We start from the raw sequence: 27,380 nt of genomic DNA on the forward strand, positions 1-27,380 counted from the left end.
GCAAAAAAAAAATTATGAAAATCGGCCCAGCAGGGCCTGAGCGGCACCCTCCGGCGGCTTACCCCGTGTCACACACGGGGTTACCGCCAAGGAGGTTAATGTAGATCAGGGTTCTATCCTGCAAGAATCTACCCCAGAGATTCTTACAACCTTTAAACAAAGAACCATTTATTTGTTACAGCTCATACAAATACTAAAATAAATCTGCAGTTTCTACTTCCTGATTCATGGAAGCAGACATACTGTTTACAGTCTGTACTTTCAAATTGGCTTATCTGCTTAATTGCTATAGGCAGTCATGTGACACAGGTGAGGATCAAATTAGAATTTGAGATTAGACACAAATTAGGGGGAATTAGACAGCCTAAACTCTCTAAATACATACAGGGTGCATTTCTCTATGTTTTTCTTCTGTCCTGTGCAAGAGTTCAGGTCCACTTTAAGCCTCACAGTTTAATTCAGTTTCTGATGAAAATGCATATTACTCCATTTTTTTTTATCCCATTGCATAATGGTTCTTTTGCTCATTTACTGTGTCCTTTTTATGAACCTGAGCCTTATTCATATAGTTCATGCTTCTGCTATGAAAACAAGAGGTACATTTAATTTGCTTTCATTGTTGGTCTTGACTCACAATACCAGATATTCAAAGGCAACGTCCAACATTTTATATTTTCACATTCCCAGTACTGTGATAAAATATTTTTACTTTTCAGTATAGAACTATGCTTATTAACAGTGCTTTTCCGAATTCTCAAAATGGGTCAAGATGCGTAGTTTAAGCACTAAGGGTCATGGCAGTGGGTTAGAGGTAGAGACCACAGATGTTATAGCTTTGGCTAAGGGTTTGTTTCTGTGGGCTGGCAAGCTCCCTTAACCACCATATCAATAACACTGACAAATGGAGATTCAGCTGGCAATGAGGAAGTGAAGTCAAGTCCACTGTAAGCTGATAAGGTATGAGTGCTGTATAAACAGCGCAAGAGATTTGGGCGTAGCCGGTGCCACCATGGGCTGTAATAGGAATTCCAGCTATAGCAGCGCTCAGCGAGTAATTTGGGCACTGTCAATAGATAGAGCACAAATTACTACAAAAAACACTGTAATTCGGCTGACAGCAATAGCTTTAAGCCAAATTACATCTTTCCCCCACTATCAATGTGGACCTGCAGGGGGAATAGTAATTAACGCTGCTGGGACTTGTGCAGGAGCAGGGAGAACCATTTTTTGGCTTTGCCCTGGGCCCAAATCTCCCGATGGCTGAATCATAGGTATGCAATAAACTAACCCACAGTTTATAACACTACCAATCCACCATGAGTATCTCAATGTTCATTTAGGCATGCTTATACACACTGTACTTTTAGCTATGTTTTGATTTTGTATATTGGACTCCTCAATAGAAAAAAAATCCAGTGATGTTATGTAACCTGCTCAAAATGTCTTTGTACTTACCATTAAAGGTCAACATAAATGGGCATAAAACAATAAAAACTAAAATCAATTATTTTATGTGCACTAAAATAAAATAAAATACATGCTTGGGAAAAAAACATCAACTAAAATGAAATCCATTCACTGCTAGATATTCTGTGACAGCAGTGGCAGCTGACAGTTAAGCAATTTGTATTTCTTTCCCCATACTTTTCTTAAAAAATACGGAATTATAATCGTTTTATCAAAGCTATTTTTTCAGACCAGTAGGGGATAGAGTGGAGAGCTGCTGCCTGGAATGGCAAGGAAGAGAGGCAGTGATAATGCAGGAGTGAGCCTTTCAATGTCTTTGTTGTGTTAGCAGGGATTTTCAGTGTGATTTAGTGGGGATTGATTTGCAGTATATTCTGCAGTCATTGTTTGTAATGTGCTTTGCCAGCTCATGTACTCTGGACCTTAATTGTTCTAAATTAAACTGTGGGGACTAGACATCACACATTTCAATCAGAATGACAAAATATTGCACAAATCACCAGTGGGATGTGTAATCTCTCGCATTGACGGCAGATCCTGTAGACATGAACTCGAAAAAAGAGGAAAAAAAAAAATTTTATGAAGTCATTTTACTGCAGCACCAATTTTCGCTATCAAAATGGGATATCACAACGGCATAATTTTAATTAACTGGCCACTAGAACACTGCGATGCATTTGAGGTATCAGTCCAGGCCTCTTGAGCATTGAGATGGTTTGTGATGGAGTTATTTCTGTAGTGAAAAGTAACGGGAGCTTGCAAGATGCCATCTGAGACAACTGCTTTAGCTTTTAATGAAATTCAATTTAAAACTATGATAATGTTCAGCCTGCCATGGTTTTAGCTATGTACATATGCTCTGGCTGATGAGAGAAGGCTGGTTATAATCAATTCAGAATATGTGCCGAAAAGACACTTCACTAGCGGCTGTATAGCCATAAGAAGTATTATGATAATGGTTTCCATTATAAATAATCAATGTATGATGATACAAAGAGAGCCTCCTTGACGCTGTAGAAGAATGAGCAGAAGATACCGCATGTACAACATAAATAAATTCAGGTTTATCTTGAACACAAAATTAGCATCATATGTAAAAAACTTACAGTGTTAATACACATAGAAAAAAACACAGAATTATGATGTAATGTGACAAAAAACAGATGTAGGTTTATGTTTATGTTCTTGTTTTCAAATGTTAAAATGAAGAAAAACTAATGATGGCAGAAAGGGACAGTGTGGTTTGAATTTAAGAAACAACATCTTTTGATTCTGAATTCTTTGTGATAGGCATGGCGATGTGTGCAGTGGGGGTGTGGCTATAGATGCGGTGGGTGTGTGTCTAAAAGTGGCCTTCTTTCTTATCTCAAAAGGTTGGGAGGTATGGTGTTAGGGTAGTAAGTGACTGCAAGAATTGAGTTCTATTACTAGCACTTACATAAGCTAAAAGTGCAACTGTCACTTAATTCATTAAAATTAATGAAAATCTGTACTACATAGTGTATGCTTGCTCATACTACAGATCCACTTCTTATTGCAATAGAAAAGCTAATGCTGTGCTATGAGTGGTGATCCTATACTAATTCATGCTTAATTAAATACTGGACAATTTAAATGTTCAGACATGGATTAGAAAATAAAAAAAAACTCTCTTTAACTCACTGATGGCAGCATGTTTGTTTGTGGAAGGTCACAAGATTTTTATAAAGCTGTACATTAAACATTTGTATGCAATGGAAATGCAGTAGTGGGTGGTGGATTCACAATAAATGAAGGCACACTACAGTACACTAATTGCAGGGAGTTATAGAGAAATATAGGCATACTAATGGAGGAGTAAAATGGAGGTAATGATAAAATCATCCTAATTACAGCTTGTAATGGGGCAATGGAGTGTTAATGTTATTATCCACCAATGATCAACATCACCATCTTCTGTTGCACTGTACTCTATGGATGCACTGTGGTCTAAGGATGAGAAAATATAGTTGTTGGCAAGTTTGGAAGATTTCCACCAAACTTCCGATCAGTCCGCGGGAATCTCCCAAATCAGTTTAGCTAAACTGGCTCATTGGATTAGACAAAAAGACCATAAATCAAAGTGAAATGATTGAAAACCAAAGTGAAGGCATCCCTATATAACACATCTATTGATTGATGCTTAGGAGTAAAATCCATTGAAAGATAATTCTAGTGTTGATAAAGTATACTTTACAATTGTTTACAAGGAAAATTCTCCTAACATAGCCACATGGCAAATGGACTTCCGATGTGAGAATCTTGCAAAGCGAGATTGGGACTGGTTTGCTGTGAGACTAAACATGAAAAATGTGCTTGCACATCACTACTGTGGTCAATACATAGTACATACAGATACACAGACATTGATGAAAAATACAGATATACTTTTCAACAACTTACCTTGTAAAGTGCACATAGAGGTGAATAAGCATTTGCGTTAAAGAGGAACTGTAGTGAAAATAACATCATGAATAAAATTATTTTTTACAATAACCATTAAAGATTATTTAGTCACTGTTTGCCCATTGTAAAATATTTCCTCTCCCTGATTTACATTCTGGAATTCATCACTGGTGGTGACTTCTTTAGTCCTGCTAGGTGATCTGTACGGAACGTTCGTTACTGAGAGTTCTATGCACAGAGGGAGATATTGCTTGTTTGGCAGTTGGAAAAAGCCTTTATTTTCCACAATGCAACGAGGTTCACAGATAGCAAACTGTCAGGACCATGGTCAAGACATCACACTTTGGGAGGGGTTTCACCACAATATCAGCCATACAGACCCCCTTGATGATCTATTCGACAAGAGGTAAAGATTTCTCATGGGAAAGGGGGTATCAGCTACTGATTGGGATGAAGTTTAATTCTTCTCCAGCATCAATTAGTGGCAGCAGGCGGCGGCAGGAGCACATACCCTCATCCACCGCAGAGGTCCGATCACTAAGTGCCTCATGCTACTTCCTGTTTAAACAGGAAGTAATGTCAGACACTTAGAGAGAGGAATGCAGGAAGGTATGTGTTCCTGCCCACCGCCTGCAGACACTACTTGATGCTGGAGGGGAGCGCAGAGGGGAGAGCCTGAGGTGAGGGAGGTAGGCTGTCCCCCTCCCCCGCCGATGTGTGGCCAAGCTCTCCCCTCATGCTGCGACCCCTCCTGCCCACAAAACAGCCCTGAGTGGGCCCCCCTACAGGTGCAGTGACTGCATCCCCTATTGTTATGCCCCTGTTGCTGTGCTCTGTGTTTCTGCATATGAACACAAGGCCCATACAATCGCATGGATATGTTCCACATTACAGTCAAACACAACGTATAACACATCCAACAGATGTACTGAACACCGAAATACACAGGTGCAGAGCCTACAGGAAATCTGTGTTAAACTGTGTCTTCTGAATACAATGTTGGGAATATTAGCACCTGGTGCTAATTGAGCTGTTGGGAATCCAGGAAATGTACTAGCTGACTAAACAACAGTAACTACCTCTGATCAATCATTGGAGAGATTCTTCAATACTCAGCACAGCTTCCCTGCAGGCTTTGCATCTGTGAGCTTCCCTTGGTATCCCCCTTTTTCATAATTCTATACTTCCAGTGTAACTCTACACAAAAAAATAAAAAAGGAAATTGAGCTGGTTAGAGACCAATGGGCCCCACAGCATCTGAGCCATATACCAATGCCTATGACTGCTGCAGTTACACCTAGACCCTAAGCTAGATGGCTTAGCAATGGAATAAAAATGGCAAGCTACATTTTCATCTGACTTGAAGTCAGTTTTAAGGTGAACTCTCAAGTATAGCAACTTGCAATTTTCTATCACTTCAAATACTGTAGATGATTGGCTGCTGTGGGTTCTTTCACTTTCCATGTAATACTTGTCTGATGCACTGTTCAAGTAACAGGTCCATTCATCTATTCTTTTGATTTTATTGCGGTATCCAAGGAAATAATTCTAATGGGAACTGCCATATTGGAAGGAAAACTTTTGAACTAATTATACACCATCCCCTTCTGTGTTATCTTAACCACAGACATTTAGAAACCCGACTTCCTCTACTGCATAATAGCCTCTCATTTCGCTCTTGCCTTGACCTTCCTACATCCAAGGTGCAGCTATTTAAACCAGTCAATCAGCACCTTCCTTTCTTTCAGGGACACGTATTTCACAGCTTAAGCATACAAGATTACTGCAGTCTGCAGCCTTTTCAGCCCACTGTGTAGCTGGTTTCCCCATGTGATAGGCTCTCTTCAGGATAGCTATTCTTTCATGCTGCCCCAGCTCTTGCATTGATCAGTGGAAAAGTTCAAGGCAGCCACTCATCAACTACAGCTTCAATACTGGATGCCAGACAAGGTCTGCAATAAATAATACCAATAACAAAGCATCATATTTTCTCTCTTTTCAGAAAACCAACACTGACAGCACGACGGATACAATCCTGTGTTCATAACAGGGGAAATATTTTTCCCTCGCACAAAAACTCTTAAGATGCACAATTCACGGCAGACATAAACAGCCGATGCCCGCTTATTTCTGTGCTTGGAAATGCATGGATATCAGCTGCTGAATGCATAACTGTCTCACCTTTTGATTTGTCAGGGCCTCCTGCCACTGCTAAACACTCTCATGAAATTCTAAGGGAGTGCTTAGAATCACTTATTGCAACCTAGATGAGAGTTGCAGATTTTTTTTTTCTCTCGTAAATAATTGTTCCAAAATGTTCAGTGTTAGCCAACATACCGAACAATCTATTGCTGTAAGTAGACAGAAAAAAAATCTCAAATAGCAGTGTGATAAAAAATATACACCCTACGAGGGCCCTCACAGATTATTGCTATTGATTTCTTTCCAAGAGACGTGGAAATTTTACCAGATGGGGCGTTAGGCGGCAAGTGTGTGGGTGCAAACGCGCTTTATTGCTTGCTGTCTAGAAATCACTGTAGCCTTTCACAGTGCTTTTTTTTCTCCTCTGACAACAGAAGAAGCTGATTTTCCCAGACTAGCCCTTAAAGGAAAGCTTCACGTGGTGCTGCAGGTATCCCCTGACGAAAGAGTGTGCCTTTTGTGAGAATTAATTCATTAGCCAGAAAACATGTTCATTTTAGTAAATGAACACAGGCAGTTATTTGTGTAAGACCTGAGATTTTTGTGTGTGTGCAGTGAGCCTATATTAAGGCAGCTTGCCTTTATGGAACTTTTCCCCCTGCTTTGAGAATAATGTCCATATTTGGAAGGCATTGTCTGTTGATGTCGTTAGAAGAAGCGTTATACAAATGTACTGCATGAAGGTTAACAAATGTGTAATGTGCTCATGTGGAGCTTTCAAATAAGACAGGAACTGGGATATAATGCAAAGCAACTGTGCATGACCCTCTTGGGGATACACCCTTTTTTTCTAAAAGCTGACCTTCTGTCACTTTTTACTTTTTGCTTTTAGTAATTAGTTCTCCAACCTTTAAGGAGATCTGTAAACCCATTGACCCCTGTAAGAAAAGGAAGACTTAACTACTCCAAGTGCCATTTTGCTTGCACTTCATCATCGTGTCCAGAAGTTTATTAGAAATTACATGTAAATGAACTGAAGCAAATTCAAAGGATGCTAAATTAGATGCATATGTCAAATATTTACATACAGCCACTGGATTATATGATGCTAGTCATTTCACTACTCTGATATGACATTTTGTACTTTTCTAATAACTTTTGACAAATATGTGTGAAAACATTTTCAACTGTGCTTGTAAGTGAAGAAATGCAGATATCGCAGCTTTGTACTGGTATGATAAGATGCAAGTTTATTTACCTCCCTCAACTCCAAGTTTTCACTTCCAACTACTTTCTGCGGATTTGCACAATAATTTTGAGGTCACATCACCAGCACCATCACCATTATGCTTTGCCTTTAAATCAGTTCAAAACTCCTGTACCACCTAGTTATCCAATTACATAGTAATATACACTTCTAACCAGGTGGGTCACTAGGGGAAAATACCTAGGTCTATGCTTGGGATACCTGTGTGCCCTGTAATCCCTCCCCCCTACAGAAGAGTTGCACAGTGGGTGGCACTACTCACCTCTACCGGCCACTGGGTCTCCGGAGTCTGAACCCATCTTCTATAGCAGGCTTCTCCCTCAAGTGTTTGAGAATCAAATGCTAGAGGGAGAAAAGCCTGTTACAGAAGATGGGCTTGAACTCTGGAGACTGCGTGGCTGGAAGAGGTGAGTAGTGCCACCTGCTGCACCTGGGGAGGGAGGGAATGAGGGAACACTAAGAGAGTGACCACCAGACCAGGGTATACTATGGGGTTATGGGGGGGGGGGATTGTTGACCTTAGAATACTCTGGGGTTGTGAGGGGGACCACTAGATGACCAGGGAATACTAGGTTTATGGAGGGACCACTAGACCACCAGTGAATATTATGGGAGGACCACTAAACAACCAGGGAATACTATGGGGTTATGGGGAAACTACTAGATGACCAGGGCCTACTCTGGGGTTATGGGGGGCCACAGCCAGGCTATACTGTGGAGGGTTGGGAGTACCACTAGACTACCAGGGATACTATGGGTGGGACCACTAGAAGACTAATGGAGAACATCTACTGGCTTCTACTGACTGGAACCTAATTATTTCCTTCTTTATGTAATCTGATATAATGTATGCTGTACATAGTTAGTCTAGATGTAACGTAGGATAGACAGGAGATCACCTGATTACAGTCACTAGGAAGGTAATCAAGACGCTGCAACGCAACGGAATTACTAAATAAGTATCTGCTTGGCTAAGATATGATGAACTGTATCTGTATAGCTGTGTACTTAATAAACTCCATCAAACTTTGAAGAAGCCTGAGAAAGTCTATCTCCTGCTTGCTGTGATGAATCGTGTGTGCAACTCTCGCGGATGAGTTTGCTGGTGCCGGAGGAAAAGGTGATTTATAACAGTTTATAACAGAGAGATGAGAGGACCACTAGGTTAACACGGAATGCTGTGTGGGGATGGGGTGAACACTAAACTACCAGGGAATATTGTGTAAGGATGGGGGGGGGGGGGGGGTGAAGGAATTAGACGACCACCAGGGAATACTGTGAGGGGATGGGGGAATGGTCAGCACAGGATCAGGCCACCCAACCCAACAGAAAGCTAGGCCAGCCAGCACAGCACAGCACAGAAGCCAAGCCAGCCCAGCATGCAAGCCTGATAACTCTGCCTCATTATGTTTAGGTGCCTATCTATGTGATATGCTGCCTGTTAATGTTTGTTTTTTTCGTGGCTTTTTTTTTTTTTTTTTAAGGAAAGGGGGCTTTATTCAGGATTTTTTGGGCAGGCCTAATTACTGCTGCTAAGTTCATGTACATTTGGCTCCACCCATGACCACAACATGTTCTGTCTTTATCTCTAGTACGCTGCCCTACCATAGGAACATGTTGTATCCCACAGCAACACTGGTCCCAGTCAGTGTTTCAGTGGAAGCAAGCATGGTTAGATGTTTGCAGAAGAAGACAGAAGAATATGGAATACTAACAGTATAGATGAAGAGCATAAAAAGGTTTAAGCATTGTTTTTATTAAACTATTTAAAATCCTGCCTGTTTCTTTCATTAAAATCTTTTCTTTTTTCCCATTATTTTGGTGTTTTCCCTTTTTAAGCCTTTATGGTAAACAGGTAAGAGCTCCTAAATATCTATTTACCTGAGAGAGGACAGGAAACTGGTGACACACTTGTTAATGGGGCTTTTGGAATAAATATAAGCCCCCCCCCGCCATACTATTACCCTCACTGCCTGCTGCGCAATAGGTATGAAACCATTGTCTTTAAAATTAGCATAAAGATGCTTAACCAAGGTGGGACTTTGCCATTTCTTATTTTACAATATATTTTCTCAATGATATTGATCAAAGGATAGAGTACATTTGCTGCCATAAACACCCTTGCCAATCTTAACCTGCATGGTGGAGAAGGGGTTAAAGAGGTTTGGGAAGAGAGACTAATGTTGTTATTTTTTTCTTTTTTAGCAGAAAATGTTTTTTGAATTGCCTTGACAAAAGCATCTTTGCATGTTGTAATACACCACCACTGCAGCATCACCGCCTATGTAACTGTCAGACAATGGCCAGGAATCACTTTCTTAATTCTGAATTTGTTATTACGAGTTATGTACATTTTTCATACATGTGTTTAGCTGAGTTTTGTTAAATGAGGCTGATTTACTTTCAAAACTTAAACCTGTGATCACCCAAAAATAGTGATTGCGGGTTTATTTTTATGAGTAAATCAGCCTCATAGTGTCCTGCTCCAGTTTCAGGGGGAGACAGTTCATGCTAAAGCAAACTTCCATATACAAATGAAACTCAAAAAAAATTAGAATATCGTGCAAAAGTTCATTTATTTCAGTAATTCAACTTAAACTGTTAAACTAATATATGAAATAGACTCATTAAATGCAAAGTGAGATATTTCAAGCTTTTATTTGTTATAATTTTGATGATTATGGCTTAAAGGAAAACTTAAGGCAACTATAAAAAATGAGATTTACTCACCTGGGGCTCCCCTCAGCCCCTAGCAGCCGATCGGTGCCCTCGCAGCCCCACTCAGATGCTCCCGCACCCGCCGGCGAACACTTCCGGTTTGGCCGTCACCGGCCGACAGGCATGGGAACGCGAGTGATTCTTCGCGTTCCCAGCCTGTATATCGCCCCCTATGCTGCTATTGCGGCCAGCTGGTCGCAATAGCAGCATAGGGGGCGATATACAGGCTGGGAACGCGAAGAATCACTCGCGTTCCCATGCCTGTCGGCCGGTGACGGCCAAACCGGAAGTGTTCGCCGGCGGGTGCGGGAGCATCTGAGCGGGGCTGCGAGGGCACCGATCGGCTGCTAGGGGCTGAGGGGAGCCCCAGGTGAGTAAATCTCATTTTTTATAGTTGCCTTAAGTTTTCCTTTAAGGCTTATGAGAACCCCAAATTCAAAATCTCAGTCAATTCGAATATTGTGAAAATGTTCCATTTTCTAGGTTAAAAGTGTCAGGCTCTAATCAGCTAATTAATACAAAACACCTACAAAGGTTTCCTATTCTGTATATTAGTAGAGATAACCCGATCGGTTTGCTGGCGAACGGTTCCCGGCGAACTTCCGGTGGTTCACGATCGCGGAGAACTGCAAACTTTTCCGGAAGTTCGGTTCGCCCCCATAATGCAACATTAGGGTCAACTTTGACCCTCTACATCACAGTCAGCAGGCACATTGTAGCCAATCAGGCTACACTCCCTCCTGGAGCCACTCCTCCTTATAAAAGGCAGGCACCGCCAGTCATTATACTCACTTAAGTGCCTGCAGTAAATAGAGAAGGGACAGCTGTTGCAGACTTTCTCATAGGGAAAGATTAGTTAGACTCTTGTAGGCTTGTTAGCTTGCTCCTTGCTGATTCTTATTGCTAAAATAGCACCCCACAACAGCTCTTTTGAGAGCTAATCTTGTTCTTGTGATCTATTTTTTTTTCTGTGTGTCCCACTGACACTTGTGTTGCATAGACAGCCTTGATAATTCATATTGTGTGTGCCACTGCCAGGCCCAGCACATTCAGTGACTACCTGTGTGTGACAGGCAGCTGCACATTGTAATACCCAGTACTGTATATACCTACTTACCTGTTGTTCACAGTGCACCCACCTACCTACGTGAGCTGAGCGCACGCAGTGTCACTGTGCCTGTCCGCTACCTGTCTGTGTGTGACAGGTGCACATTGTAATACCCATCACTGCATATACCTACCTGTTGTTCACAGTGCACCCACCTACTTACGTGAGCGCACGCAGTGTCACTGTGCCTGTCCACTACCTGTCTGTGTGTGACAGGTGCACATTGTTATACCCATTACTGCATATACCTACCTACCTGTTGTTCACAGTGCACCCACATACCTACGTGAGTTGAGCGCATGCAGTGTCACTGTGCCTGTCCGCTACCTGTCTGTGTGTGACAGGTGCACATTGTAATACCCAGTACTGTATATACCTACCTACCTACATACCAGTTGTTCACAGTGCACCCACCTACCTACATGAGCGCACGCAGTGTCACTGTGCCTGTCCGCTACCTGTCTGTGTGTGACAGGTGCACATTGTAATGCCCATTACTGCATATACCTACCTACCTGTTGTTCACAGTGCACTTACCTACCGATGTGAGTTGAGCGCACGCAGTGTCACTGTGCCTGTCCGCTACCTGTCTGTGTGTGACAGGTGCACATTGTAATACCCATTACTGCATATACCTACCTACCTCTTGTTCACAGTGCACCCACCAATCTACGTGAGTTGAGCGCACGGAGTGTCACTGTGCCTTTCCGCTACCTGTCTGTGTGTGACCGGTGCACATTGTAATACCCATTACTGCATATACCTACCTACCTGTTGTTCACAGTGCACCCACCTACCTACGTGAGCGCACGCAGTGTCACTGTGCCTGTCAACTACCTGTCTGTGTGTGACAGGTGCACATTGTAATACCCATTACGGCATATACCTACCTACCTGTTGTTCACAATGCACCCATCTACCTACATGAGTTAAGCGCATGCAGTATCACTGTGCCTGTCGACTACCTGTCTGTGTGTGAGAGGTGCACATTGTAATACCCACCACTGCATATACCTACCTGTTGTGTTCAGTGAACCCACCTCATCACTGCATATACCTACCTGTTGTGTTCAGTGCATCCTCCTACCTACGTGAGTGCACGGAGTGTGATATACCACTCCGTGCATACCTGTTAACTGCACCTGTGTGACTGCACATTGTATTAGTCAAGTCAGTGCATACCATTCACTTCATCACCCCCGATATGGACACAACGGACAAAACAGGTAGAGGTAGAGGCAGACCCAGAGGAAGGCCACCCAGCAGGTCTGTGCGAGGTCGTGTTTATGTGATTTCGTACGGCCCACGACCAAAGTACAGTGCTCAGAAGAAGGCACGTCCCATCAACTCCAAAGATTGTCAGGACGTGGTTGACTAACACAGAACACCTCATCTTCTGCAGCCACCAGCACTATTACAAGCACCACATCCATTGCATTTGACACTAAGCAAGAGTTAATTGGTGGGGAATTAACTGATTCACAGCCATTATTGTTACAACCAGATGAAGGCACTAAACAAGTTACACCACCTCATGTGTCTGAATTAGGCGACGACACTATGGACGTAACGTGTGAAGATGATGAAGCAACTGCTGTTGGTGCAGTTTTTGAGGTGTCTGAGGCAAGCAAAGCTGGGCAGGATGATTAGGATGATGATGATAATACGGATCCCACGTATGTTCCCAATAAAGGAGATGAACAGGGGGACAGTTCAGAGGGGAGTCAGAGAGGAGTAGGATGAGACAAGTTCCTGAAAGAAGCAGGGGGAGCACATCATCAGAAACAGCTGGTGGCAGTGTCCGGCGCAATGTTTCGCCACCTATGTACAGCCAGCTAACATGCCCTTCAACATCAGCTGCTGATGCCACCATAGTGCCATCACCCCAGGGAGGCTCAGCAGTTTCGAAATTTTTTAATGTGCCTGCCTCAGATCGGAGCAATGCCATCTGTTGTCTCTGCCCCCAAAAATTGAGTCAACACTCAAAAAAAGGCCAACACTTACATAGGGACAAGTGCCTTATGAAGGCACATGGAGAAAAGGCACAAACTGCAATAGGAAGAGCACCTGAGCAAAAGCAGCACACAAAAGAAAAGCCACCCTCCTTCTCCTCTTCCTCATTCAGGTGCAGCATCCTCAGCCACTTTCTCCCTTGCGCCTTCACAGCCACCCTCCTCCACTCCGCCTCTGCCCCTGAGCAGTTCCTGCTCCTCTGCCCACAGCAGCCAGGTGTCCATGAAGGAAATCTTTGAGCGGAAGAAGCCAATTTCTGCCAGTCACCCCCTTTGCCCGGCGTCTGACAGCTGGCATGGCGGAACTGTTAGCTCGCCAGCTGTTTTCATACAAGCTGGTGGACTCTGAGGCCTTCTGTAAATTTTTGGCCATTGGGACAGCGCAGTGGAAGACACCAGGCCACAATTATTTCTCTAAAAAGGTGATACCCAAACTGTACCATGAAGTTGAGAGGCAAATGGTGTCATCTCTGTCACACAGCGTTGGGTCAAGGGTCCACCTGACCATGGATACCTGGTCTGCCAAGCATGGTCAGGGCAGGTACATTACTTACACAGCCCATTGGGTCAACCTGGTGGCCGATGGCTAGCAGGGAGTACGTGGCTGTGCAGCGGACCAACTTGTGACACCTCCACGGCTTGCAGGCAGGCCTCCTGCCACCTCTTCTCCTCCTGCTACATCCTCTTCACTTTTGTCATCCTCCACCTCCTTGGCTGAGTGGCAGTTCAACTCTACTGGTGCTGTGATCTCCTCTCCAGCTACACAGCCCCATCTCCCCAGGGCCTATGCTGCATGCCAGGTACGAATGTGTCATGCCATCTTAGACATGTCTTGCCTCAAAGCGGAGAGTCGTACTGGACCATTCCTCCTGGCTGCTCTTAACAAACAGGTGGATCAGTGGCTGACCCCGCACCAGTTGGAGATCGGCAACGTGGTGTGTGACAACAACGGCAGCAATCTCCTTTCTGCTTTGAATTTGGAAAAGCTGACACATGTACCCTGCATGGCACATGTGCTGAATCTAGTCATTCAAAGATTTGTGTCAAAGTACCCAGGCTTAGAGGACGTCCTGAAGCAGGCCAGAAAGTTGTGTGGGCATTTCAGGCAGTCTTACATGGCCATGGCACGCTTTGTGGACATTCAGTGCAGAAACAACTTGCCGGTGAGATTGTTGATATGTTATAGCCCGACTCACTGGAATTCAAACAGGAGAAAGCCGTCTCCCAGTACCTCTACAATTTCAGTAGAAGGAAACAATCTGTGGAGATGGGGATGTTCTGGCCCCCGAACTGGACACTGATGCGAAATGCATGCAGGCTTATGCGGCCGTTTGAGGAGGTGACCAACCTGGTGAGTCGCAGTGAAGGCACCATCAGCGACTTGATCCCGTACGCTTACTTCCTGGAGTGTGCTGTGTGTAGAGTGGTGGATCAAGCTGTGGAGGAGCGTGAAGAGGAACAGTTATGGGAGGAACAGTTGTGGGAGCAATTTACATCAGAATCAGATGTTTCCTCAACACCTGTGGCAGCACAGAGGAGGGAGGAGGAGGAAGAGTCATGTGGGGAAGAGGAGTCAGACTGATGAGGAAGGTGTTTCTTTGGAGGAGGAGGAGGCCGCGGCAGAAGAACAACCATAGCAGGCGTCGCAGGGGGCTTGTGCTGCTTGACGTTCCCATGGTATTGTTCGTGGCTGGGGGGAGGAGGAGGACTTACCTGACGTCACTGAGGAAGAGCAAGAGGAGATGGATAGTATGTCTGGATCCAACTTTGTGCAGATGGTGACTTTCATGCTGTCCAGCCTGTTGAGGGACCCCCGTATAAAAAAACTCAAGGGGAATGAGCTGTACTGGGTGGCCACGCTACTAGACCCTCGGTATAGGCACAAAGTGGCGGACATGTTACCAACTCACCAGAAGGCAGAAAGGATGCAGCACATTCAGAACAAGCTGGCAACTATGCTTTACAATGCGTTCAAGGGTGATGTCACAGCACAACACAATGAAGGTACCACTGCCAGTAATCCTCCTCCCATGTCCATGCAGGCAAGGACAGGACGCTCCAGCGATCTCATGGTGATGTCGGACATGCGGACATTCTTTAGTCCAACGCCTCGCCTTAGCGCTCTTGGATCCACCCTCCACCAACACCTGTACCGGCAGGTAGCCGACTACCTAGCCTTAAGTGTGGATGTAGACACTGTGAGCAGCGATGAACCCTTGGACTACTGGGTGCGCAGGCTTGACCTGTGGCCAGAGCTGTCCCAATTTGCCATCCAACTTCTGTCTTGCCCTGCCTCAAGCGTCCTATCAGAAAGGACCTTCAGTGCAGCTTGAGGCATTGTCACTGAGAAAAGAAGTTGCCTAAGTCACAAAAGTGTTCAGTACCTCACCTTTATCAAAATGAATGAGGCATGGCTACTGCCCAAGACTAAGTCAGTCCCCACACACAGCATCTCTGCCTGCACGCCATGTGACTGGCTGCCTGCCCCAAGACTAAGTTGCTCCCCACACAGCACCTCTGCCCGCAGGCCGCTTGACTGCCTTCTCCACCACCACCAACAGGGTCCAGGACTCCAGAGGGATTCCTGAAATGTATAGGCCGCTGCTAGCAGCGGCTGCTATAATCATTTTTCTGGTGCGTGTACATGCCTGCCTAATTTTTCTGGCTGCACTGCAGCTGCAACAACAAAACTAAAGGCATGTACATGTGCCCATTCCCCTTCATGATCATTACCTTGCCGCGGTGAAGGGGCTTGCATATCACAATGAAGCAATGATCGCCGGCTATATGAGTGTCTCGGGGGGTGGCACACCAAAGATAATAAGGTTGTTGTTTCATTGTGGACAGACCAGATTTGGTCAGCTGGACAGTCACTGTTGTTCTATCATTGAGCTACCACAGCCCGGCGACCATATGGGCTTGAAAACCGTCACGGCCTGCACTCTGGCCATGGTGCGCACCAGTCCAGCACGGCCGTCACTACGCAAACAGCTGTTTGCGGTGCATTACACAGTGAGTTTGGTGTGTGAAGCAGTACTCTAATTACACTCCTTGATTGATGTGTACACATGCAAGATGTTTTAAAGCACTTTAGGCCTGCAATTTAGCATTCAATGTGATTTCTGCCCTTAAAACGCTGCTTTGCGTCCAATCCAGATTTTTCTCCGGGACTTTTGGCATGTATCCCACTACGCCATGCCCCCCTCCAGGTGTTAGACCCCTTGAAACATCTCTTTTACATCACTTTTGCGGCCAGCATAAATTTTTCTAATTTTCAAAGTTCATCTCCACATTGAAGTCTATTGCGGTTCGCGAAAGTTCGCGCAAACCGAACTTTCGCGGGAGGTTTGCGAACCTAAAATCGGAGGTTCGGGCCATCTCTATATAGTAGTTTCACCGTTTAAGTTGAATTACAGAAATAAATGGACTTTTGCACAATATTCTAATTTTTCAAGTTTCACCTGTACATGCAGTATCAGTTCAGTGTCATTATTGTGTACATGCATTGAACATGTACTATACACTTGTCAAAGACCTTATTGGTAAAATGCAGTTAAACTGAAGATAACTACCAGTTGTTGTATTGTGCTTTTTCTTAACAGAATTCATGGCTTACATTTTATACAAGTGGTACTTAAGAGTGGGTAAATGGATGCATGCGTATGAATGTACATAAGGGTTTTAGTTTTTATTAGTGTTCTTGAAAGATGGAGCAGATGGATGAATGGGCATGAATAAGAGGGAGAGGGAATCTCAGTACAGTAAGTAAATAATCAATAATGTCCTTAAAGTAGGAAAGGCTTAAATGTTTTTTGTGGAGAAATATATTTCCTCATCATATAAGTCCCATATGTTACTCTGCAGAACAATACGGCGTTATTGCTCATTCTTATAAAAGAATCACCCACTTCAAAAAAATTCACATTTTTGTTGCATTGCAGGTTCAAAAGAAGACATACCACAAAATAATTTTCCATATTTACTCAATGCAGCTTTCAACAGCCAAGTGAATATAATACTTTCAAACGAATCACCTTCTCTATTTGGAAGGTAGGAGGCGTCCGATTCAGGAGAGTAAAAATACCATATAAATGTTTTAGCAATCAAATCAAATAAATATCAAAGATTGAAATATAATTTCATTTATTGGTTGTGGAAAGCACAGTGACAACGCGTTTCTCTGCGTGAGTCGGGCGCCTCCTACCTTCCAAATTTACCTGATATACCCTACATAGTAGGGTGTTCGATGCCTCGTGATTAGGCGTATCGAATATATTTTCATTTAGGAGCTGCTACCAAGACCACCCAAGAAAAGGCAGAGTGGGGACGGCATTTCTCCACCAGCACACACGAGTGGTTGCCTCTTTGAAGCAACCCATATTTGTGAGTATATACCTACTAGAATTTTCTGCTAGAGAACTACACAGATGATATCACACCAGAGCGGGCTCTCGGTGTCCGGGTGTCCGGGTGTCTCTTGTTCTTTGTCCTTTCAGCAACATACACCTTCTCTATTGCATGCCAAGTCAACTGGCTTCCACCTGTCAAAAAATTATAATCATTTTGATTAGTTCATCAAAGAAACAGCTATTCTTGGAGCATTTCAGTGCATGGTAGTACAAATGAAACCAAACAATCGAATGTGGGTGGCAAGCCAAGAAATGGATAAATAAATACATAAAAAACAAAGGCTCCATCAATGCCAGGAGAATCTATAATTGGAAAGGGGAAAATGTTTGGTAATTTTAGGCAGTGTTGCTTGTGAATTTTTGCCAAAGTTGTTTTCACATCTCAAATGCTATTTTTGATTTTGAGAAAATATTTGTGAAAATACATTATATTTTCGAAAAATATGGTCAAATGAAACACATTTTTCTTTCCAATGTGAAAATTTGTGAAAACTGTGAACAATCTATATTTTACCATGAAAATTCGTGAAAAAAACAAAATAGTTTTTAAAAATTTATTTTTGATGACATTTTCACTTAAAAGTCAAATCTAACATTCTTTTCATGAAAATGAAAGTGAAAAGAATATCTGTATTTTCACTTATCAGGCTTTTAGGACCCTTCCCAGATCAGGGGTCCAATGAACAAGACAGGATGAAACAGAGAGGCTACCAAAACTTAACATCTTTGAAACAATAAATTCCCCTAATAATTTATGGCAAAGAATAGTTATTGTTTGCATGTGACAGTATCACAATATTTTCACAAATTGGTGGATTGCAAGAAAAAAGTCCACTTCTAAAGAAAAGGCATACATCTTTTAGCTTTGCCCCAAAACACCTCAAAAATTCTGAGACCAAATGGTAAATGTGTTATAGCCTGCAGGTCATTGATCCTCTTTATTTGGGTACAATACCACAATACCATCTGAGCTCTAATGTGATAACTTGAAATGCCTTTTTAAACAGTCAAAATATATCAACCTAATTATTATGAAATATTAATCAACTGAGGAAGTCCAACCCAACTGTTAATTTTTTCAGAATTCGGGCAAACAGAAATTGGAGTTCCACAGAAATCCAATTTACCACAATTCAATAATTTTAGCCCAGTCACAGAACTCGGAAGCATTGAACCAATCAGATAATGCAGATTTTTTCTGCAAAAATTGGATTACTGTGGTAATTTTAGACCAATCACAAGATTCTGTTTTTTTTCGATTTGCGATTTTCCAGTTTCTGATTTTTGTTTTTGTCATTTTTTTGGATTCTTTGATACAAAAGAATGCCAAATAAAATACTCCTTGGAAATGGGAAAATCAGAAAAACAGGAAAACAAAAAAACAGAAATTGGTTAAAATAGGAAAATTGGAAATTGGAAAAACAAAAATCAGAAATTTGCAGTGGCAAAAATCAGAATTTCTACAGAATCGGAAGTGGGCATTTCCAATCATTTCTATTGGAGTGCTAGTACATTACGTTACATCCGCTAGTGCATTTAGGGCCAATTCACACTAGAAGCGCTTTTCTGAACGTTTTGCGATTGATTCGCTTTTTAAAAATCACTCCTATTCACTATCATTAAAATCGCGGTAAAAATTATGGAAAAATCGCTGAAAATTTGCGTTTCTAGTGTGAATGGGTCCTAAGAGGTGGAAAGGTGCTAAACCCAATATTGTAGATATTATAAATTTATCTATACAGATCTTTTGTTTATAGAGATTTTAACTATGTTATGGTCATTGAGTGCTTCTCCTCTTGTTGCCTCACATACAGTTAAGTGACCAGCAGTTCCAGGTGGGTGGTCAATGAGTTGTAAATATTTCTAGCTTTTGTGCAAATTTAGTGCAAATTGTATGCTGTTTGAACCAGTCAAATACACTTCCTTAAGATTTTAATTGGCTCAGTTTTTAAGCTGCACACAATTTTTATCAATAATAATTTTTTAACATCGGATTGAACATCTTTAGTATTGACATTATGGGCCCTATTCATTATGCAACAGTTTTCTTCTGTTTCTACTTCTGTGGTTTGCATTTTACAGGGGAAGACATTCTGCTTCCAAACCACCTTGTCAGCATTATAAATCCTAATTTTTTTATTGTATATTTAGAGCTTCTGAAGAAATCTGGTTATTTGTTCAACATTTTTAGATTATTTTCTCACTGTATGACAATTTCTATATGTAAAGATATTTTGCCATCGTTCTTGGCATGTAAACTCATACAACGAACATAAAAAAGAAAAAAGCTGGTCTGGCACTGTAGCGTTAATGAAATCAGCAAATGTACAGATGTGGAGAGGATAGTATGACATCAAAGTGATACATTGAAATCAACAAAGTACTTATCATGCTGCTGCTGGGGTGAGGGAGAGGCTGTGGGTGCCAGTGGGTGCACGGCCTTACGACCGTTTCGCAGTGGGGTGAGCCTTGCTTCTACCGAGGCCTGTGTGCACCCAGTGGTGCCCACAGCCTCTCCCTCACCCCAGCAGCAGCACGATAAGTGCTTTGTTGATTTCAATGTATCACTTTGATGTCATACTATCATCTCCACATTTGTGCATTTGCTGATTTCATTAAAACTACAGTGCCAGGCCAGCTTTTTTCTTTTTTATGTTCATTGTACACTGGCCCACTACGGTCTAGAGCACATAGCTTCTGCTGAGGGGGAACATCACAGCTGCTGATGCATCTATCAGCACCCACGTGTTTTACTGAGTGCCTTCCCACTTCCTTTCACCTTTTAAACTCATACAACATCTACTTTTCTTTTTAAAAATGAAGGAGGGTCTCTACAACCATCACACACATATCCAATCAGGAGCAGGGAGTCAAATGAGCCACATACGTATCAATTTGAAGGAGGAATCCCGCTGCACCGAAGGAGAAGTAAAAGTCCAATCTTTATTTGCAGCTCATGCGAATCAGAGCATGCATTGCTGGTTAATCATAGCTGACACACAAGTGATACTGAACAAGTTATAAAAGTATCTAGATCTGCCTTACATAGGTGTCACCCAGAAGTACATATGAAGAGGAATACACTTATTTACATAAATCATGAAGTCAGCGTATTGTATTTAAAACCATCCCAATACTGGAACATAAATAATAAAGTACAAAATGAAAAACAATGAAAAAACACGCCACATAATTCTAAAGACAGACATATTATAATCTAGTATGATGTATTTTTACAAATGAGAAAAAATATTATTAACATCATAGATCAAACTCAAATCCCATTGGGTATTTACACCATGTGGGGCATGTGAACCTAACTGCCATATCCAAAAGTCCTCTTGATTAAGAAGTCTCCTGTATCCATCACCTACCCTAGATTGTTGCACAAATAGCTCCAATTTCTGGAACCTAAAAGCTGACATATCCACTTTACGAATTGTCAGAAAATGTTTAGATACACTGGATAAGCCTGCCACCAGCGAGTTATTGTTGATACACCTGCCTGGACTATTAAATTGTTCCACAATACATTTATTCTAAGGAGTGGATGGTGCAAACAACATACTGAAAGTAGTAGGTTATGCATGTAATCACATAGATAATGTTCCTGGATTGACCATTAACCACTTCCCGACTGCCGTATTGACAATTGGCGGCCGGGAAGTGGACCCCGCAAGGACCGCCGTATTGACAAATGGCGGCGGTCCTTGTAGGGGCATGGGTGGAGCGATCGCATCATCCGTGACGCGATCCTCCGCCGCCGCCTGGCTCCGCTCACCCGCCGCAACATCCCGCCGGCCATACAGAAGCGCCGGCGGGATGTTAACCCGATGATCGCCGCATACAAAGTGTATAATACACTTTGTAATGTTTACAAAGTGTATTATACAGGCTGCCTCCTGCCCTGGTGGTCCCAGTGTCCGAGGGACCACCAGGGCAGGCTGCAGCCACCCTAGTCTGCACCAAGCACACTGATTCCCCCCCCCTGCCCCCTGATCGCCCACCTCCTGTCACCCCCTAGCACACCTACCCATCTAACCACCCCCTGAGACACCCATCAATCACCTCCTGTCACCCCCTAGCACTCCTATCCATCAGATCAGGCCCAATACAACCTGTCATCTAAAAGGCCACCCTGCTTATGACCGGTTCCACAAAATTCGCCCCCTCATAGACCACCTGTCATCAAAATTTTCAGATGCTTATACCCCTGAACAGTCATTTTGAGACATTTGGTTTCCAGACTACTCACGGTTTTGGGCCCGTAAAATGCCAGGGTGGTATAGGAACCCCACAAGTGACCCATTTTAGAAAAAAAGACACCCCAAGGTATTCTGTTAGGTGTATGACGAGTTCATAGAAGATTTTATTTTTTGTCAAAAGTTAGCGGAAATAGATTTTTATTGTTTTTTTTTCACAAAGTGTAATTTTTCACTAACTTGTGACAAAAAATAAAATCTTCTATGAACTCACCATACTCCTAACGGAATACCTTGGGGTGTCTTCTTTCTAAAATGGGGTTACTTGTGGGGTTCCTATACTGCCCTGGCATTTTAGGGGCCCTAAACCATGAGGAGTAGTCTACAAAACAAATGCCTCAAAATGACCTGTGAATAGGACGTTGGGCCCCTTAGCGCACCTAGGCTGCAAAAAAGTGTCACACATGTGGTATCGCCGTACTCAGGAGAAGTAGTATAATGTGTTTTGGGGTGTATTTTTACACATACCCATGCTGGGTGGGAGAAATCTCTCTGTAAATGGACAATTGTGTGTAAAAAAAATCAAAAGATTGTCATTTACAGAGATATTTCTCCCACCCAGCATTGGTATGTGTAAAAATACACCCCAAAACACATTATACTACTTCTCCCGAGTACGGCGATACCACATGTGTGGCACTTTTTTGCACTCTAACTGTGCTAAGGGGCCCAAAGTCCAATGAGTACCTTTAGGATTTCACAGGTAATTTTGCGGCATTTGATTTCCAGACTACTCCTCATGGTTTAGGGCCCCTAAAATGCCAGGGCAGTATAGGAACCCCACAAATGACCCCATTTTAGAAAGAAGACACCCCAAGGTATTCTGTTAGGACTATGGTGAGTTCATAGAAGATTTTATTTTTTGTCACAAGTTAGCGGAAAGTGACACTTTGTGAAAAAAACAATACAAATCAATTTCCGCTAACTTGTGACAAAAAATAAAATCTTCTATGAACTCACTATACTCCTAACGGAATACCTTGGGGTGTCTTCTTTCTAAAATGGGGTCATTTGCAGGGTTCCTATACTGCCCTGGCATTTTAGGGGCCCTAAACCGTGAGGAGTAGTCTGGAAATCAAATTCCGCAAAATGACCTGTGAAATCCTAAAGGTACTCATTGGACTTTGGGCCCCTTAGCACAGTTAGGGTGCAAAAAAGTGCCACACATGTGGTATTGCCGTACTCGGGAGAAGTAGTACAATGTGTTTTGGGGTGTATTTTTACACATACCCATGCTGGGTGGGAGAAATATCTCTGTAAATGGACAATTGTGTGTAAAAAAAATCAAAAAATTGTCATTTACAGAGATATTTCTCCCACCCAGCATGGGTATGTGTAAAAATACACCTCAAAACACATTGTACTACCTCTCCTGAGTACGGCAATACCACATGTGTGGCACTTTTTTGCAGCCTAACTGCGCTAAGGGGTCCAAAGTCCAATGAGCACCTTCAGGCTTTACAGGGGTGCTTACAATTATTCACCCCCCAAAATGCCAGGACAGTAAACACACCCCACAAATGACCCCATTTTGGAAAGTAGACACTTCAAGGTATTCAGAGAGGGGCATGGTGAGTCCGTGGCAGATTTCATTTTTTTTTGTCGCAAGTTAGAAGGAATGGAAACCTTTTTTTTTGGTCACAAAGTGTCATTTTCCGCTTACTTGTGACAAAAAATAATATCTTCTATGAACTCACTATGCCTCTCAGTGAATACTTTGGGATGTCTTCTTTCCAAAATGGGGTCATTTGGGGGGTATTTATACTATCCTGGAATTCTAGCCCCTCATGAAACATGACAGGGGGTCAGAAAAGTCATAGATGCTTGAAAATGGGAAAATTCACTTTTTGCACCATAGTTTGTAAATGCTATAACTTTTACCCAAACCAATAAATATAGGCTGAATGGGTTTTTTTTCATCAAAAACATGTTTGTCCACATTTTTCGTGCTGCATGTATACAGAAATTTTACTTTATTTGAAAAATGCCAGCACAGAAAGTTAAAAAAATCATTTTTTTTGCCAAAATTCATGTCTTTTTTGATGAATATAATAAAAAGTAAAAATCACAGCAGCAATCAAATAGCACCAAAAGAAAGCTTTATTAGTGACAAGAAAAGGAGCCAAAATTCATTTAGGTGGTAGGTTGTATGAGTGAGCAATAAACCGTGAAAGCTGCAGTGGTCCTCAAGTGGTTAATGTCTTTTTTTTATTGATAACATTTTGGTTTGAAATGTTGATGGAATTTCACAAGTCTGGCTATGTACACAGTAATATCTACAGGTTGCACATCCATATTTTAAAGAGTGCATAGTGGCTAACCAGGTGGGAGTTCGTCCTCTGTCGGATTGGTAGAGATTAGGTGACAAACTAGAGCCAAGAGTTGGGGCCCGGCAGGAAGAAAGTCTAACTTTATCCGATAAAATCATTTTTTCTTGTCTGTATTTTTCCCATGTGCAAACAAATCATTATTGTCCATAAATAAATACAATCTGCTAAAGAAATGGGAAGGGAAGAGGATAGGTTATTGTGCCAAAAAGTACTCAGCAGTTTTTTTTTTACATCATTGCAATTCCAGAAACCAACAAAAAGTTCCATGCTGCTTGGGGCCTAAGCATGAGCTGTAGTGTACATATACAATACCAGCATCCAAAATCATGTTATTTTCCAGTATAGGCCATAGCACCATTATTACACTCAATATAGTAGAACAGTTTATCTTTATATAACATAGAAGAAGATATCTGTGTTCAAGTGAAAGGAGGTCCAGCTGAGAGCAAATGAGCCCTGGGTAGGTGGATGTTATAAGGACTACTGCAAGGGATAAATGGTCACAGCTAGAGCATGGGACAAGTCTAACTTCAATAATCAGTGTTTCAGATGCTTTTGCGTTGAGCAGTGGGGACAAATCTGGTTAATTAGTCACAAGCATGTTTTACATGATTTTTCTTTATATTTATGTTGGCAACAACCAAAAATGTGTCTGCATATTTAGATGAAGACTCTTATAGATAAATATGTCTATTCTCCTAAAACCTCACTGGAAATTCGAAGAAGCATAGACCAAGAGGAATAATAGCGAGAGGCTGAGCCTTTTGAGCAAGTAAAAAAGGTATGAAAGGTATTAATCTGTATAGTACAGTATTATGAAAACATGCCAGATGTATTTACATAAAACCTGCAAACTTTCACAAATAAAAACAATTAAAAAATATATAATTATCCAGCCATATAGTTTCACCCAATGTAATTATTATTATTATTGATTTATAAAGTGTCAACATATTCGGTAATGATTAAGTTGTAGTGCCTCCATAACAAGAATAATACAAAAAATTCAGCAAAAACAAGTCTGAATTTTGTGGGTAAAACCAGCTTCCTCAGAGGCAGGTGAATAATACATGGCTGTATAGATAGTGTGGCCTCAGCACAATGCCAAATTGTATTAATACCGAGAGCATATAAATCCATCAGGGGACTGAGAATACAGAATATTGATAAAGAGAAATGCACAGGAGCTGGATTACTGAAAAGTGGAGCAAGCAGAGACAGATCATCCACAAGGAAAACCTAGGCAGTTGCTTAGGGCCTGGAGAGAGTCTAGGGGCCTGGCGGGTGCTAGCACCCCCAAATCTTACAAAAAAAAAGCCAGATGATCATCAACAGTGGGCAAAAACTGCTATCATGCCTAGCGCCCCATTCCATCTTACTCCTTTTCTGGGAGCAACACATGAAAGATGGGAGCTGCTGTTCAAGGGAGTGATGCATGAAAGAAGGGGAGTGCTGTACACGTTCCTCTTTGAAGAAGGAGTTGCACATGGAATGTGAGGGGAACTGCTGCAAAGAAAGGGAACAACAACAAAGTTGGCCTAGGGGAGAAAACAATTTAGTCTGGTCTTCAAATATGTATATCTGTACTACTTAAAGGAATACTATCGATACCCAAGTGTTCTAAAATGACAATGTACAAATAATGCCTAAGTAGCTGTGTAAACATTTTCCTACTTTTCATGTTAAATATCAGAGGTGAAAGCTGTAATTTATTGAGGGTAGGATTTAGCTATATTGGGACAAATCAATTGCAGAAGGGGTGTCTGCTTCAATGCACAGCCAGAGTTGCATATCAGACTACAGAAAGCAAATATCAAACATATCAAACTCTGAAAGCAAAAACAATATGAAAAAGCTGTGACAATTAGTTACATTTCCTCTGCTCTCTTCAGACACTTCAATCAGAAACACAGGACACAGAAGCAGCTGCAGCTGTTGGGAGCTCTCTCTCTCTGCCACACACAGAGTTACACATAGAGTTAACTGATCAAGTGTGAGGGAATTTCCCCTCTCCTCATGGCTCAGTCAGCCATCAGTTTTGGCGTCAGTAAAGTTTGAATGTATTTTTCTAACAGTAAACAAAGAAGTTGCTACTAAAATGTATACACCAGTACTTAGCAGCAGTTCCCAAATAATTCCTGTGTCAATTAAAAAAAATATGTGAATCGATAGTTTTCCTTTAAAGAGACTCTGTAATTTAGAAAAAAACCTCTGGGTGATACTTACCTCGGGAGGGGGAAGCCTCAGGGTCCCATTGTGGCTTACGCCTCCCCTGTAGGTTCAGGGAATCCAGCGCTGGCTCCCCCGAACACTCCTTCCCGCAACTCCCCCGACAAGCTTGACAAGGGATGATATATTTACCTCGCCGGGATCCAGCGCAGGTGAAGCAGCCGCTCTTCATTCAAGCTAAGCAGAAATATCCGAACCCGATCCTATCCGCTCCACTGCGCAGGCGCAAAAGGACTCACGTCTGCGCACTAGAGCGAATCAATCCGGTTCGGCAATTTCTGCCTTAACCCGAATGAAGAGCAGCTAGTGCGCCTGTGCAGGATCTATTACAGTAAATATTACCTTGCAGCACTTCAGGGGACCTTGGCACTTGAATGGAGGGATGGAGGAGGACTGGGGGAAGCTTCGTTAGGATCTAGAGGCTTCCCCTCTCACGAGGTAAGTATCCCCCAGAGGGTTTTTTTTTCCATTAGAAGGTTTTCTTTAAAGGTTGCCAGCAATGAGCAACTACACACTTTATACATAAAAAACAAAGCTGGGTTCTTGATGGTGCTGCAACTCTTATAAATTAAAGAGACTCCGTAACAAAAATTGCATCCTGTTTTTTATCATCCTACACGTTCCAAAAGCTATTCTAATGTGTTCTGGCTTACTGCAGCACTTTGTACTATCACAGTCTCTGTAATAAATCAACTTATCTCTCTCTTGTCAGACTTGTCAGCCTGTGTCTGGAAGGCTGCCAAGTTCTTCAGTGTTGTGGTTCTGCTATGAACTCCCCCTTCCAGGCCCCTCTATACACACTGCCTGTGTGTTATTTAAATTAGAGCAGCTTCTCTCTTCTCTCTTATATTTTACAAGCTGGATAAATCGTCCTCTGAGCTGGCTGGGCTTTCACATAGTGAGGAATTACAGACAAGGGCAAAGCTGTTTGCAGGAAGAAAAGAGCAGCCTGAAACTTCAGTGCATGAGAGATGCACGGGGAAAGAAACACACAATGATCTCTTGTGATTCA

General features: G+C 42.3%; 1 long non-coding RNA gene across 1 annotated transcript in view; it reads right to left on the reverse strand.

Moving 5' to 3' along the window:
* The window catches only part of LOC137561260 (uncharacterized), a 122,867-nt gene that overhangs the window by 4,209 nt on the left and 91,278 nt on the right, over nucleotides 1-27,380 (reverse strand). The window contains exon 3 of the long non-coding RNA XR_011029954.1: nucleotides 17,538-17,679. This is a non-coding gene — a long non-coding RNA (uncharacterized lncRNA). The remainder of the gene's footprint in view (nucleotides 1-17,537; nucleotides 17,680-27,380) is intronic.

The sequence above is a fragment of the Hyperolius riggenbachi genome, chromosome 3 (genome assembly GCF_040937935.1).
Source record: "Hyperolius riggenbachi isolate aHypRig1 chromosome 3, aHypRig1.pri, whole genome shotgun sequence".
Lineage (NCBI taxonomy): Eukaryota > Metazoa > Chordata > Amphibia > Anura > Hyperoliidae > Hyperolius > Hyperolius riggenbachi.